Raw genomic sequence first — 11,667 nt, forward strand, 5'->3', positions numbered from 1 at the left:
CAAAACTTTATCTGAAGTAGTACTTGTTCTGGGAATTAGCTAAGTTATAAATCCCCAACTCTTCTTGTCCTCCAGTAAGAGAAGCACTACATTTAGTTTTGTTTCAGTCATCTGGTGTGTCCTCTGTCACTCATGAACCTGCAGGATTTCTGAAACAGCTTTAGTCAGTTGTTCAACAGAGGCAAATCTTGCCATAGCCTTAAAATATCAGGGCACATCTAAGATGATCTGGCCTGGTGTATCCCCTTAAAGGCCTAGATTGTCTTCAGTTGTCATTAGTATTAATTGTGAAAGATTGCTATTGAGCTACAAGTGAAAACTGATACAAAAGAAACATTTTAACATATTTTAACTTTTTAACATATTTATCCTCAGAATCAATAGTGCACAAACTTTTCTTGCTTTTGTCTTATCATTAATGTACTTTTCAAGTGGTTTCCAGTTACTTTTCATGCCCCTCATTAAATGCATGACATTGTGTTCACTGACCCTTCTGTTACCTCTGCAACTGCCTACCCACATTGTACTTTGAGACTTCTCTCTGCTCTCTGACCCGCACTCCAACTTCTTTTATTCCTTGTGTTAAAGTTCAAGGAAGAACTTACAATTTAGCCAAGTTAGTTTATTTCCACACTTATTTTACCACTGTACCCTTAATATTAATCCACCGAAGGGTTGTGAGCTAACTTCATCTTGTTTTTCTTTCAGATCTGAGCCTTATAAAACACCCCATTAACTGCCAAAGATAAACAGGGCTTTTCTGTTTCTCCTTTATCCCTTCATTGAATACAAGAAATACTGGCATTTCATGATCAAATCCATACATTTGATCTATCTATTAATTTCCAGTCACTCAAAAAGTAACTACTGAAAAAAGTGCCCTTACCCATTTGGGGTTGAAAACATACCTAACACTGGCTCCTCATCTCTCAGTCTCAGAGTATATGAAATTCCTGGCACATTGCTTACCTGCTGGGATTCACATTTAGCCTCTGTTGCAGCCAATCCCTTTATGAATACTATAAAAGAGGAAAGCAGACTTCCAAAGTGAAAAACAAGACCAATTTAACTCACTTCCTGCCACTTCCACTGCTACAGGATTTGCAAGGAAAGGGTGAAGATTCACAGCCTGTTCCTCAGCTTTCCAAGCACTTGTAGTCACTCTGAACTTTTGAAAAATGGTGTGATCTCCAGCAGCCAAGGACTTGTGTCATCAGTATGAGGAGGATGGAGCAAACACAAACAATTAAGTTTTGTCAGATACTTCAGAGCATTCTTGGACATGGCATAAATTCACAGCTCTAAGAATATGAAATATTAATGTAGATACAATTACAAAGATATTTCATTATGTATCATGTCCAGTCATTCATATCCTGTTACAGAAAAAATAATAATTTTACTATCTAATCCAGTCAAATTTCAAATTAAGCAGAGCAAAATGCCTGTGTAGAAGGGAGAGCAACAAATCTTGTTTTAGCTGAACTTTAAACTTACCCTGGTATCATCTGTTGACCTCAGCCTAGTACTGAGTGTTTGATCCAGTAACAACTGACTTGGTTAACTCAAAATGATGCTTCAGAATATTGTTTGATAAAAAGTTACTGGTTTCTAGAGAAAAAGCTAAAATTCTCAGTGAGTTGATTATCTTTCATATGGAGATTGCAAAGAGAGCAGTCTGCAGCAACCAGAAGGAGTAGAGAACCACGTGAAGTCAACATTGCATTCTTTTGAGCAAATGAACAATGCCATTCAAAAAGACAAGGTGCCTTTTACATTTTTTCCTTCTCAGAAGTGGCAGACAGATGTCTTCTGTAGCTTGGCATCTACAGTCCTTACCCAGCTGCTATGTTTGGACTTCATCTCAAAGCCAAGAAGCCAAGATCACATTTTCAGGCAGAGTAGGAGATGGAAACTCAAATGACAGAAATTGTACTAATTTGTATGTGCAGAAGTTGTGTACAGCCTGGATGTGGCACTGATACCCATTCTTCTTAAGCTTTGACTAACAAGTAATTCCAGACATAATAAGCTAAGGATAGGGAGCACAGTCTGGCATTATGTTCAGTAGTCTGTACAAGGGACAAAGCAGATTATTCGTTATTGACAGAAAAAAAAAAATATGCAAGATCAAAATAAAATAATTAATTACTTTTCTATGAAAAAAAATGAGCTTCATCATCCTTGGGCTAGCAAGAAATACCAAACTCATCTATAAAGACCTTCCTTCCATTTCTCTCCACTTAGTAAATTCCACTGTGGTAGGTAATGATATCAAAGTGACATTTTCCCTCTAATTAGCCTGCTTTTAATGAAGTTAAGAAGCACGTCAAAGAACTATGAAAAATATTTTTAAAAAACTCACAAGCATGATATTAAATTTTAGAAAAGGAAACGGAAAAATAAGAGCTCTCCAGCAAAGATCTGTGTGAAAATGCACTGGAGCCACTGTGAGCATGGACAATTCAGATTCTCCCCTGTGGCTCACAGCCCCATATTTAGAGGTGCTCACATCTTTTCAGGGACTCCTGCAAGAGTTAAAGCTTTCAGTGCCTTATGAGAAGTGATATGAGTGGATATGCCTTGCAGAGTAAGGCCTCACAGACAAGTAGTTGGAGCAGTTGGCTAGGACATACGATCCTGTTTGTCCCTAAAAGGGTATAACAAAAACACCTATGGATTCTCTGCCCCATTATTCAGCAGTATATTAGGCAAAATGCATAATGCATGTACTATTTACACTGTATCTATCTTCCCAAGGAGTTATTGTTAGGAGGGTGTTTTGCAGTTTCTTTAGTCTATGGGTCTGTCTCATGAATATTGAATGCTTGTTTTCTTGAACAGTATTGTACTTGGAAGAAAACACCCTGAGTCCATCCTAACAATAAGTGTCCCCAGGGAGAGGGAAGAACAGATACAGCTAAAAGCCCAGCAAAACTTTTACAATTGCAAACATTGATGAACTGCAGTATTTTCTCTAGGATAAGCACACAACAAGGTTAATAATGTCCTACACTTTTCCTAGTATTCTGGTTTTCTGGCTAAGACATAAAGAAGAGCCAACACTATTTGCAACACTAAATCTACTATTCTACTATGTAAACCACTTCAGAGACAATGTAGCCACACTGCAAAAATCTTACTCACTTTTGGACTACCTGTTATTCACACTCAAGGTTTTTGTGCAACTTCTCATAAGGCATGTAAAACCTTGCCAGCCTTTAAAACACCTCCAAATTTAAGAATGCCTACAAAGGTAGTGATTTAGGTTGGATCTATTTGCATTTTTTTACAATTTTATGAACCAAATCAGGCAAAAATTTTCAAGAATAAACATTCAGAAGCCTCAGATCCATCTTTACTTAACCATCAGCATCAAAGCTTCAACATGTCTACATCACTGCAACAAATGGCTTGTGGCCCATACTTCAGTAGGGCATTTTTGAAATATCTTACTCTAGCCACATTGCTGCAGGCTCAACAAGGAAAACTCATATTAGCAATAAAGTCCAGCTGAGGATCTTTCTTTTCATTTTGTTTTTAATAAAACGTTTAATGCCAGACAGTGCAAAGGCTCTCCACTCAGCCTTAGTGAGGCCTCATCTGGAGCAGTGTCCAGTTCTAGGCTCCTCAGTACAAGAAAAAACAAAGAACTCCTGGAGAGGGTCCAGTGAATGTCCGCAAGGATAATTCGGGGACTGAAGCATTTCTCTTATGATGAGAGACTGCAGGAGCTGGGCCTGTTCAGTCTGGAGAAGAACAGAGTGAGAAGGGAACTCATTCATGTATATAAATACCTTAAAAAGGTAAGTGCCAAGAAGAGGGTGTCAAACTTTTTTCAGGGGTGCCCAGCAACAGGACAAGAAACAGTGGACATGAATTTAACCACAAGAAGTTCCCCCTCAGGCTGCCCAGGCAGGGAGTGGAGTGTCCCTCTCAGGAGACACTCAAAACCCTCCTGGACCTGTTCCTGTGTCACCTGCTCGAGGTGACCCTGCCTTGGCAGGGGGCTGGATCAAATATCTGCAGAACTCCCTTCCAGCCTTAACAATTCTGTGAAATATCAACAAAAGCTCTTGCAAAGCTCTCAATTCTCTAACCCTTTCCCAGTGTATTTTAATTTGAAATGTCTTGTACCATCTATGAAAATGAAAATCAACCAAAAATGAAAATCAATTTTGGCTTGGAAAAAACACATATACCAGTGTTCAGCTTAAGATGGAAAAAGAAAAGGATGGGGAAAGAACCAGCAACAAGACTACTCTCATGGACTGGGAAGAAAGAGCGGTGCCAAGGAAAACTCCATTATCTCCTTCCTGACCTCACACACACACACACACACACACACACACACACATACATATATATATATATCTACACATCACTTAGCCTTAATGAACAATTGCAATTTGCCAGCGTTCTAAAGGAGCAGGATTTGGCCCTTAATCAAAATATGGTCAAATCTTGTATGCAAATTATGTTAGAAATGCCAAAAAAGGAGTGTAGCATGAAATCTGGCCACTCCACACTCCAGAGCACAGTCTGGAAGGATCTGTGTTTGCTGCTGCCCTGACAAGGCAGGAGGTGCCCAAGACATCAGTCATGCTGCTCTGGTCACCAACTCCATCGAGGAACAGCCAATTCCAGACTTTTCCAGTTTCTTTTTCCTTTCCTGGTGGAAATCTCTTGTGGACATATTTCACAGAGATAAGTATATTCACCTGAACTCACCTGAACTCACCTGAACTGTAGCATCACTGAAGAACTGCAATATGTCTGAGCCCTGCTTGGGGGCTTGGACAGAAACACTGTTCACTGTTGAATATCACAGTCAAGGAAAGCAATTTTAAAATAATAAAAATCAGGGTAAATCATACATAATTAATTTGCACCAAAAAAATCTAAGCTTTATCCTTCTAGCAAGAGCATGATTGTCATAAAACATGATCAACTGAATTTCTTTTAGTCTTATGAAAAATTCTTGGCTCCTTATTCTGGTTAGCAACGAAAATATAGACAGGTGGAAAAAATTCACCAGATAAATAAGTATTCAGGAATTATTCCTGTTAACAAATACAAAATATAAATACACGAAGATCTACATTTCAATTTTAATGTTGCAGTTCTAGTTATTATATTAATAGCATTTTTTAAAGATTAAATTATTGTCTTTGAAACAATTCAGGATAGTGACTCAAACTCATAAGAGTGAAGAGGTTTTTTTGGACAAAACCAACAAACCAACCTGAGCTTGTCTCTCCGTTATGTTAAAAGCACATTATCTGAAGCATTAGACATTCATTAAAGTGAAGTGTGGGCTTTTTGTTCAGTAGTGTCCTAGGATGTGGTGACCAATTTCACTTCAAAATGTTTTGATCAGCAGTTTATCCTTGTATTATTTATGGCTGGAGACGACAGACTGTTTTCTGATAGACCTGTAACCCACTTGAAATCTTTGCCTCTCACCAAGCCTGAAGAGGTTTGACACAAGTTTCCTGGAAATAAAGATCTGAGACCACGTTGCTCATGACCTGAACTCTTTTATGAGAACATGACGCAATGCGCCAGCCCAGCAATGCCAGTCAGTGGCATGTCCAACAAGAGCATCATCAGATCCAGCACTACAACAGCATGGATGAGCATTTCATGTCTGGGTCATCCTGACCAAGTAGCCAACAGCCACTTAACAGAGCCTGCATACATCCAAACCATGCATACTCTGTTGTACTGCCAGAACAAGAGGACGATGTGTACAGCTCTTAGGAGGCTGATGGTTATAAAGCATCTGCACTGCTGTCCTCCCACTGGCATGATCTCCCAAAGAACTGTGTCCTCACACAGAGCCCCAGCAGTCATGTGAGCAGTTAGATCACGTCACTGGATCCCCAAAAATACGGAGCAAGCGTCACCGTGTGGGCAACCACCACTGTCAGTCAGATCAGGACAAAGGCCCGATGCCTGCACTAGGGGACACCCAGTCTGCTCCTCTTAAACACAAATTGGAGCAGGTGCCTGACACCCTTAGCTCAGCTCAGCTCCAGCAGGCTGCTCCTAACAGCAAGCAGTGTATATCAAGGTATAGCTGCTTCCAAATAATCATTCCCCTTAGCTTCAGTTGTTCTGTCTGGGTGATAATTCTTGTCTGTTGTAGATTCATAGGATTAGGGTTGAAAAAGACCTCTAAGATCACCAAGGTCTAGATCAATATGTATTCTTAGTCCCCAGTGCTTTCAAAATACATTTATACCCAATAATTCAGAAAAAAAAAAATCTCAGTTTAGAAGTGTTTCGTCTGCTTTTTTCAGGGAAGGCTCACTCACTAAGGGAGAGGAGGGAGATGTTTAAAGAGCTCTGAGTTAACTGCTTCCTTTTCCTCAGAGTTTGAAGATGGACAGGTTGACATCATCAATATGGACAGGTTGAAACAATTTGACCTCCTGGAGGTTATGACTATGATATGGTGGCCACAGAGGTAGGTATTTCTGAACATGGTCATACCGGGGCACAAATAAGTGTTGGACATGGCACACAACACATAACTCCCCTCACTACATCAAAGAGATATTGCTGGGCAATCAGTGTTAGAGCAGTCTTGTCAAAAATGGGGAGTATTGGGTTCATCCAGTGGGCAATTTCCAGGACTTCTAAGTATCTTCTTTACAGCAATCTTAAATCAAATTCCTTTCTTCAGCTCACTGCAAGGCAGTCAGGGTTGGTGTCCAAAGAACACTTTTATTTCTTTATTCCACTCTAGCCAATCCAAACAACTGTGTAGCACTTACACCTTCCGTGGACATTTCTGGCACTTCTATTTAAATAGGAATTGTCAGAATAACAATTCATATTTGGCATCCAGGTTAATTCAATTTTCTTCCATATTACGAGGTACAATTTCACAGCAGAAGTGAAATAACAAGACTCTAGCTGTCCTATCCACTTACACATCAAACAGAAACACTGTTTCCTCTGAAGGACACTAAAAAGCCCTTATTGGTTGTCTGGTCTGTCCAGTGTCAAATTACTATGCTATTCTTACGTCCTGATTCTAGTTTTAGCATATATGAAAGCATGCAAATGTTTGGAAGACAAAACGCGAAAACATTGTACTTGCTATTTATAGAACTTCCTTTTTTAGGTTTTCAATTGTTTGACAAACTTGATTAGTGAAATATTCCCCTTTCTAAGGAGAGTAGTGTGGAGCAAACAGTGTCTCCTACAGCATTCTGTTAATTCCACACAATGGAAAAGACAATTTTGTCCTGGTCCAGGCCGAGAGGTGGAGAGAACATAGGAAAAGCACAAAGTATTTTGAAGGATACAAAAGGTACAATGTATTTCCTTTCTGTAGTAGTCTATTTTTATAATAAATTAACTAATATGTATATTGGAGTGTGCTGGACTGGCTTCTCCAACACAATCATAAAAGGAAATATTAATTATGGAATAAAGCATAATTGTCTAAACCATAAACAATGCCATCAGATTCCAGTACCTGTGAATATGTATTTTAGTTTCATAGATAATAGCACTATCACAGCTTCTTGCTCAAAAAAACCCCATCTGATGAAGCAGGTACTGCAAGTCTGAATGGCAGAGGACTCAAGGTCTGTTAGAAACTTCTCTGAAGAACGCCAAAGACTCTCCTGAGATGCATGACATTTATCTGAGGTAACAACAAGCAAGAGAAGCTCCAACATAACCATTAAAGTACTGCTGAAAGCACAGAGAAATTGCCAGCAACAGGCACGTCACATATCTTTGCTATTTTTATCTAGCACGTTGATTTCCATTTCCAGTTTTCAGCTTGCACAAAAGCCCCTATGCTGTGATCACTTTGGAAGATACATATAGCAAGTTCCCACAGAAAATCAGCTTGGTCCTTCAGAGAGGAAAACAAACACACAAAAAACATATTAAAAAGCAAGTGATTTGGGATTGGGTGGTCTCATAGAAAGTGACTGTAGTTTTTTCTGTTCCACTTTGCCATATCTTCTGGAAGCTACAGGGAACAAAATTTGAAGACATCATGCAAGTAACTTTTCCAGTTGATCTATAGGAAGCTTGCATACCAACAAACTGAATTTCATGGGACACAGGTTAAAATCTGATTTTCTTAAAAATCCAACCCTTCTCCTTGGAAAAGGGATTTTTCCTCTCATTTTCCTTCTTCACACAACTGCAGGATGTGGGTAATTCTAATTACAATCCATAAATTTGCATTAGTGCACATAATTCACACCAGGAATTCACGTTTGAAACAGACCTTACTGTGAGGCTGGTGAGGCAGTGGCACAGGCTGCCCAGAGAAGCTGTGGCTGCCCCACTCCTGAAGGTGTTCAAGGCCAGCTGAGTGGCTCTGAGTAACCTGGTCTAGTGGGAGGTGTCCCTTCCTATGGCAGGGGGGTTGGAACAAGATGGTCTTCAAGCTCCCTTCCAACCCAAGCCAGTTCCTTTTACTATGATTTTTCCCACTTGATGTTCTTTTGTTTCCATTGCAGAGCAGTCTGTGAGTGTTCAAACATCCTCAGCACCAGCTCAGCTGATCTACTTCTATGGGACCCTTCTTTAGGTACATTAGTCAGGGACTAATATATTCATTTGAGGCACTGCTTTGTGAAAGGAGGTCAGAACTCTTCAGGCAGAGGACCCAGATCCCTTACTGCTGGTCACTTGCCCAAAACCAAAATTTCTCACTTAGTTTTTGGGTTGGCTCTAAGCAGAGTTTACCTTCATCTTAAGTGGGAGAAAAGAGACTACCATGAAAGCATTTACATAGAAATTACTGAATTAAAATTAAAAATATTTGGAAAAACAAAATACCAAATGTTTAATGTCTGAATAAACACCCCAAAAATAGCAGAACAATGTGCTGAATTAATTTATATACTCTATTTTACATCTAAAATTCATGCAGTTGGTCCTAATAATCTGTTCACTAATTTGCCTGTTAATTCCAGAAAACCATACCATTCCCTTCCATGCTATATTCTGCCAATTATTCCTACTTCATTGTAATCTTCCAGAGTGACACTCCATCATCTTCACATTAAAAAAAAAAACCCAAAACCAAAATGAAACAACAAGAAAAAAAAACCCAAAACATTAATTTGACTGAACATAGCACAGAATAATACCTAAAAGTTTCAAGGTCCAGATGGAAGTAAAAACTCTGCATGGTGGTAATCAGAAAATAAATTTAATACTTAGAAACAAAATAATGTATTTCTGGTCATGGACATGGAGCCCCTGGTGCCACAGGACATCTCCAAGGCTGCATCTCCAAGCTTGCTGCCACTCTGACACTCACAGGCAGGCTCTGCTCCAGCTCTCAGCAGAGGGACAGGGACATGAGCACCATGGCTTGTGCCCAAACTATTGGTGCCAGCCATCCCCACTGCAGGACAGACATAAGGAAGTCTCTCCATGCCTCTGTTCTCATGCTGCCTTCCTGCTCCAAAACTCCCAGCTTTGTGCTGGCACAGCACAAAATGCATGCTTAACCATACACACTCTTTTGCCACCTCAGCTAAACAGGAGAAAACCTTTGGCAGATAAATAGAGAAAGCAATTGAGGATACAGGTGTCTTAATTGTCAGGGGGAAAGGTTAGAGAAACTCAAATCCTTTAACAAACTCTTGCCAGAAGAAAAATCTTTAAAAGCCTGCAGTATCTAAACTATGGCATCTTTCAGCTTCCTCCTCAGGGATGTATCTATATTAGCATTTACTGCATTGCAGGGTTCACTTTAGGTTTAAATTTGTTTTGCATATATACTTGGGTTCTTGCACTATCTCTCAAGCTCTGGGCCAGTCAAAGCACTTTCCCTGCTGGTGCTCCAAGGCTGAAGCCTTGGCAGAGGGCAGCCTCTGTCCCACCCCACCCGTGATGGTGGCACAGGGCCCTCCTGTGGCTGACACTCTCCAATCCCTGGTGCACACCTAGGCCCAGCACCTGACAAAAACACTGCACCGGCAACCTAGAGGTCGCTGCAAATTAAATCCCAATTCCTACCTTTTGTACCACATCAACAAGTCACGTAATACACAGTCTGAGTTTCTGCAGGCAACTCACCTCGGAGTCCTGCTGTCACATTTGCTCATGCCAAACAGGCTTTCTGCTCTTCTGTCTCTGCTCAAAACAATTCTAAAATGCCATTAATTAACATATATTTACCAAGGACTGAAACTTTCCTACTAGTTCCAAATTTTCACTGAAGAAAAAATAAGTCAGAAAATAATCATCAAGGACCCTACATACAGGTATTACGGAATTCAATTAGGAAAATCCAGTGTTCAAAAGTCAATTAGTCAGGCTAGAGATCGTGCAGCCCTGCTGACTTTAATAACCTGACATTATTCCTGTTTCCTTTATTCCATTTCATATGGCATTGCCTTTCTGTCTGTTCATGAGCACAGCTAGGGAGTTTGGTTGTCACACGTATGCACACTTTGCCTCTCACTCAGTTTGTCCAGTCCCAGATATATTTATAAGTGAGCTGATATTCCAGATCAGCTCAACGTAAATGTAGTGTGTATTTGTTCAACCAGGCTAATATGTCAGACTTAAATGCCTGCATTTATATCTGTCTGTTGTGAATTATTCATGAGCACATATTAGCAAGCGCTCTCTCTTTCTCTTCTGTTAAGCTTTGAGCTGGTCCCTTGGGAGCTCATTACCTACAGTGGGTTTCACAAGGGCTTGATGTGACACTACCAGAATTGTTATTGTACCTTCCCAGAAAGACTGTGATACTCTTCCCAGACACCTACAGTTCAATTCAGAGTCGACTATTTAATTGTCTAATAGCAGTGAGTATTTTTCCCACTGAGCCAAAGTAGTGAAATTGAATTATCTGGAATATTACTGGGTTTTTTCCCAGGGACAGACAGAGCCATTGGACAGGTACTGCTGAAATAATCTTAGGGCTCTTTCTTTCCCTGGCAATCTGCTTCGACTAACTTTTACCTTTTCAAAGGAGGTTTTGATTTTGGTTTTTTTTAAGCACTTCGGATAGCGACTCTGCCCGATGCCAGCGCCGATGCGGGAGATGAAAGGCAGCCCGCAGCTCAGGTGCCGTATCCCGCTCGGCAGCACTGTCAGCAGCTGGGAGGCGGCAAGAGAGCTGGTCCATCGCCATCCCCGCCACCTCCGAGCCCCGTACCGCCAGAGTGGCGGGACACGGGAGCCGCGGCATCCCTCTCCCACCCGTCCCGCTCCATCACCACCGGCGCCTGAGCTCGGGCGCGGCTGGGCATGGGCAGCCAGGGCTCCCCGCGCTGAGGCGGCAGCTCGGCTTTTCCCCTCTCGCACGCCACGCGGCCCCGTCCTGCCGCGGGATCTCGTGGCTTTTCCCTGGATCTCCGCGGATCCCTCGTGCCGCTGGATCTGCCCGGCCCTGCGGGGCCGCGGCGCCCCCTGCGGGCCGCGGCGGGGAGGGCGCGGGGCTGCGCGGGGCGAGGTGAGGCGGGACCGGCGTGAGGGGAGCACGGGGAGCGGTGCAGTGTCCCCCCCAGGAGCCCTGGGTTAAGAGATCAACAGCACACACACCCCCACTGCCCTGCCTGGGCGGGCTGGAGCCCTCCCGGCTGCCGCTTGGGCACTACTAGAGTCTCCCCCGGCCGGCGCTCCGCAGCCCCGCACGGTCCGCGCAGCGCAGGCTGCTCCCCG

This window comes from Ammospiza caudacuta, chromosome 1, assembly GCF_027887145.1.
Source record: "Ammospiza caudacuta isolate bAmmCau1 chromosome 1, bAmmCau1.pri, whole genome shotgun sequence".
Lineage (NCBI taxonomy): Eukaryota > Metazoa > Chordata > Aves > Passeriformes > Passerellidae > Ammospiza > Ammospiza caudacuta.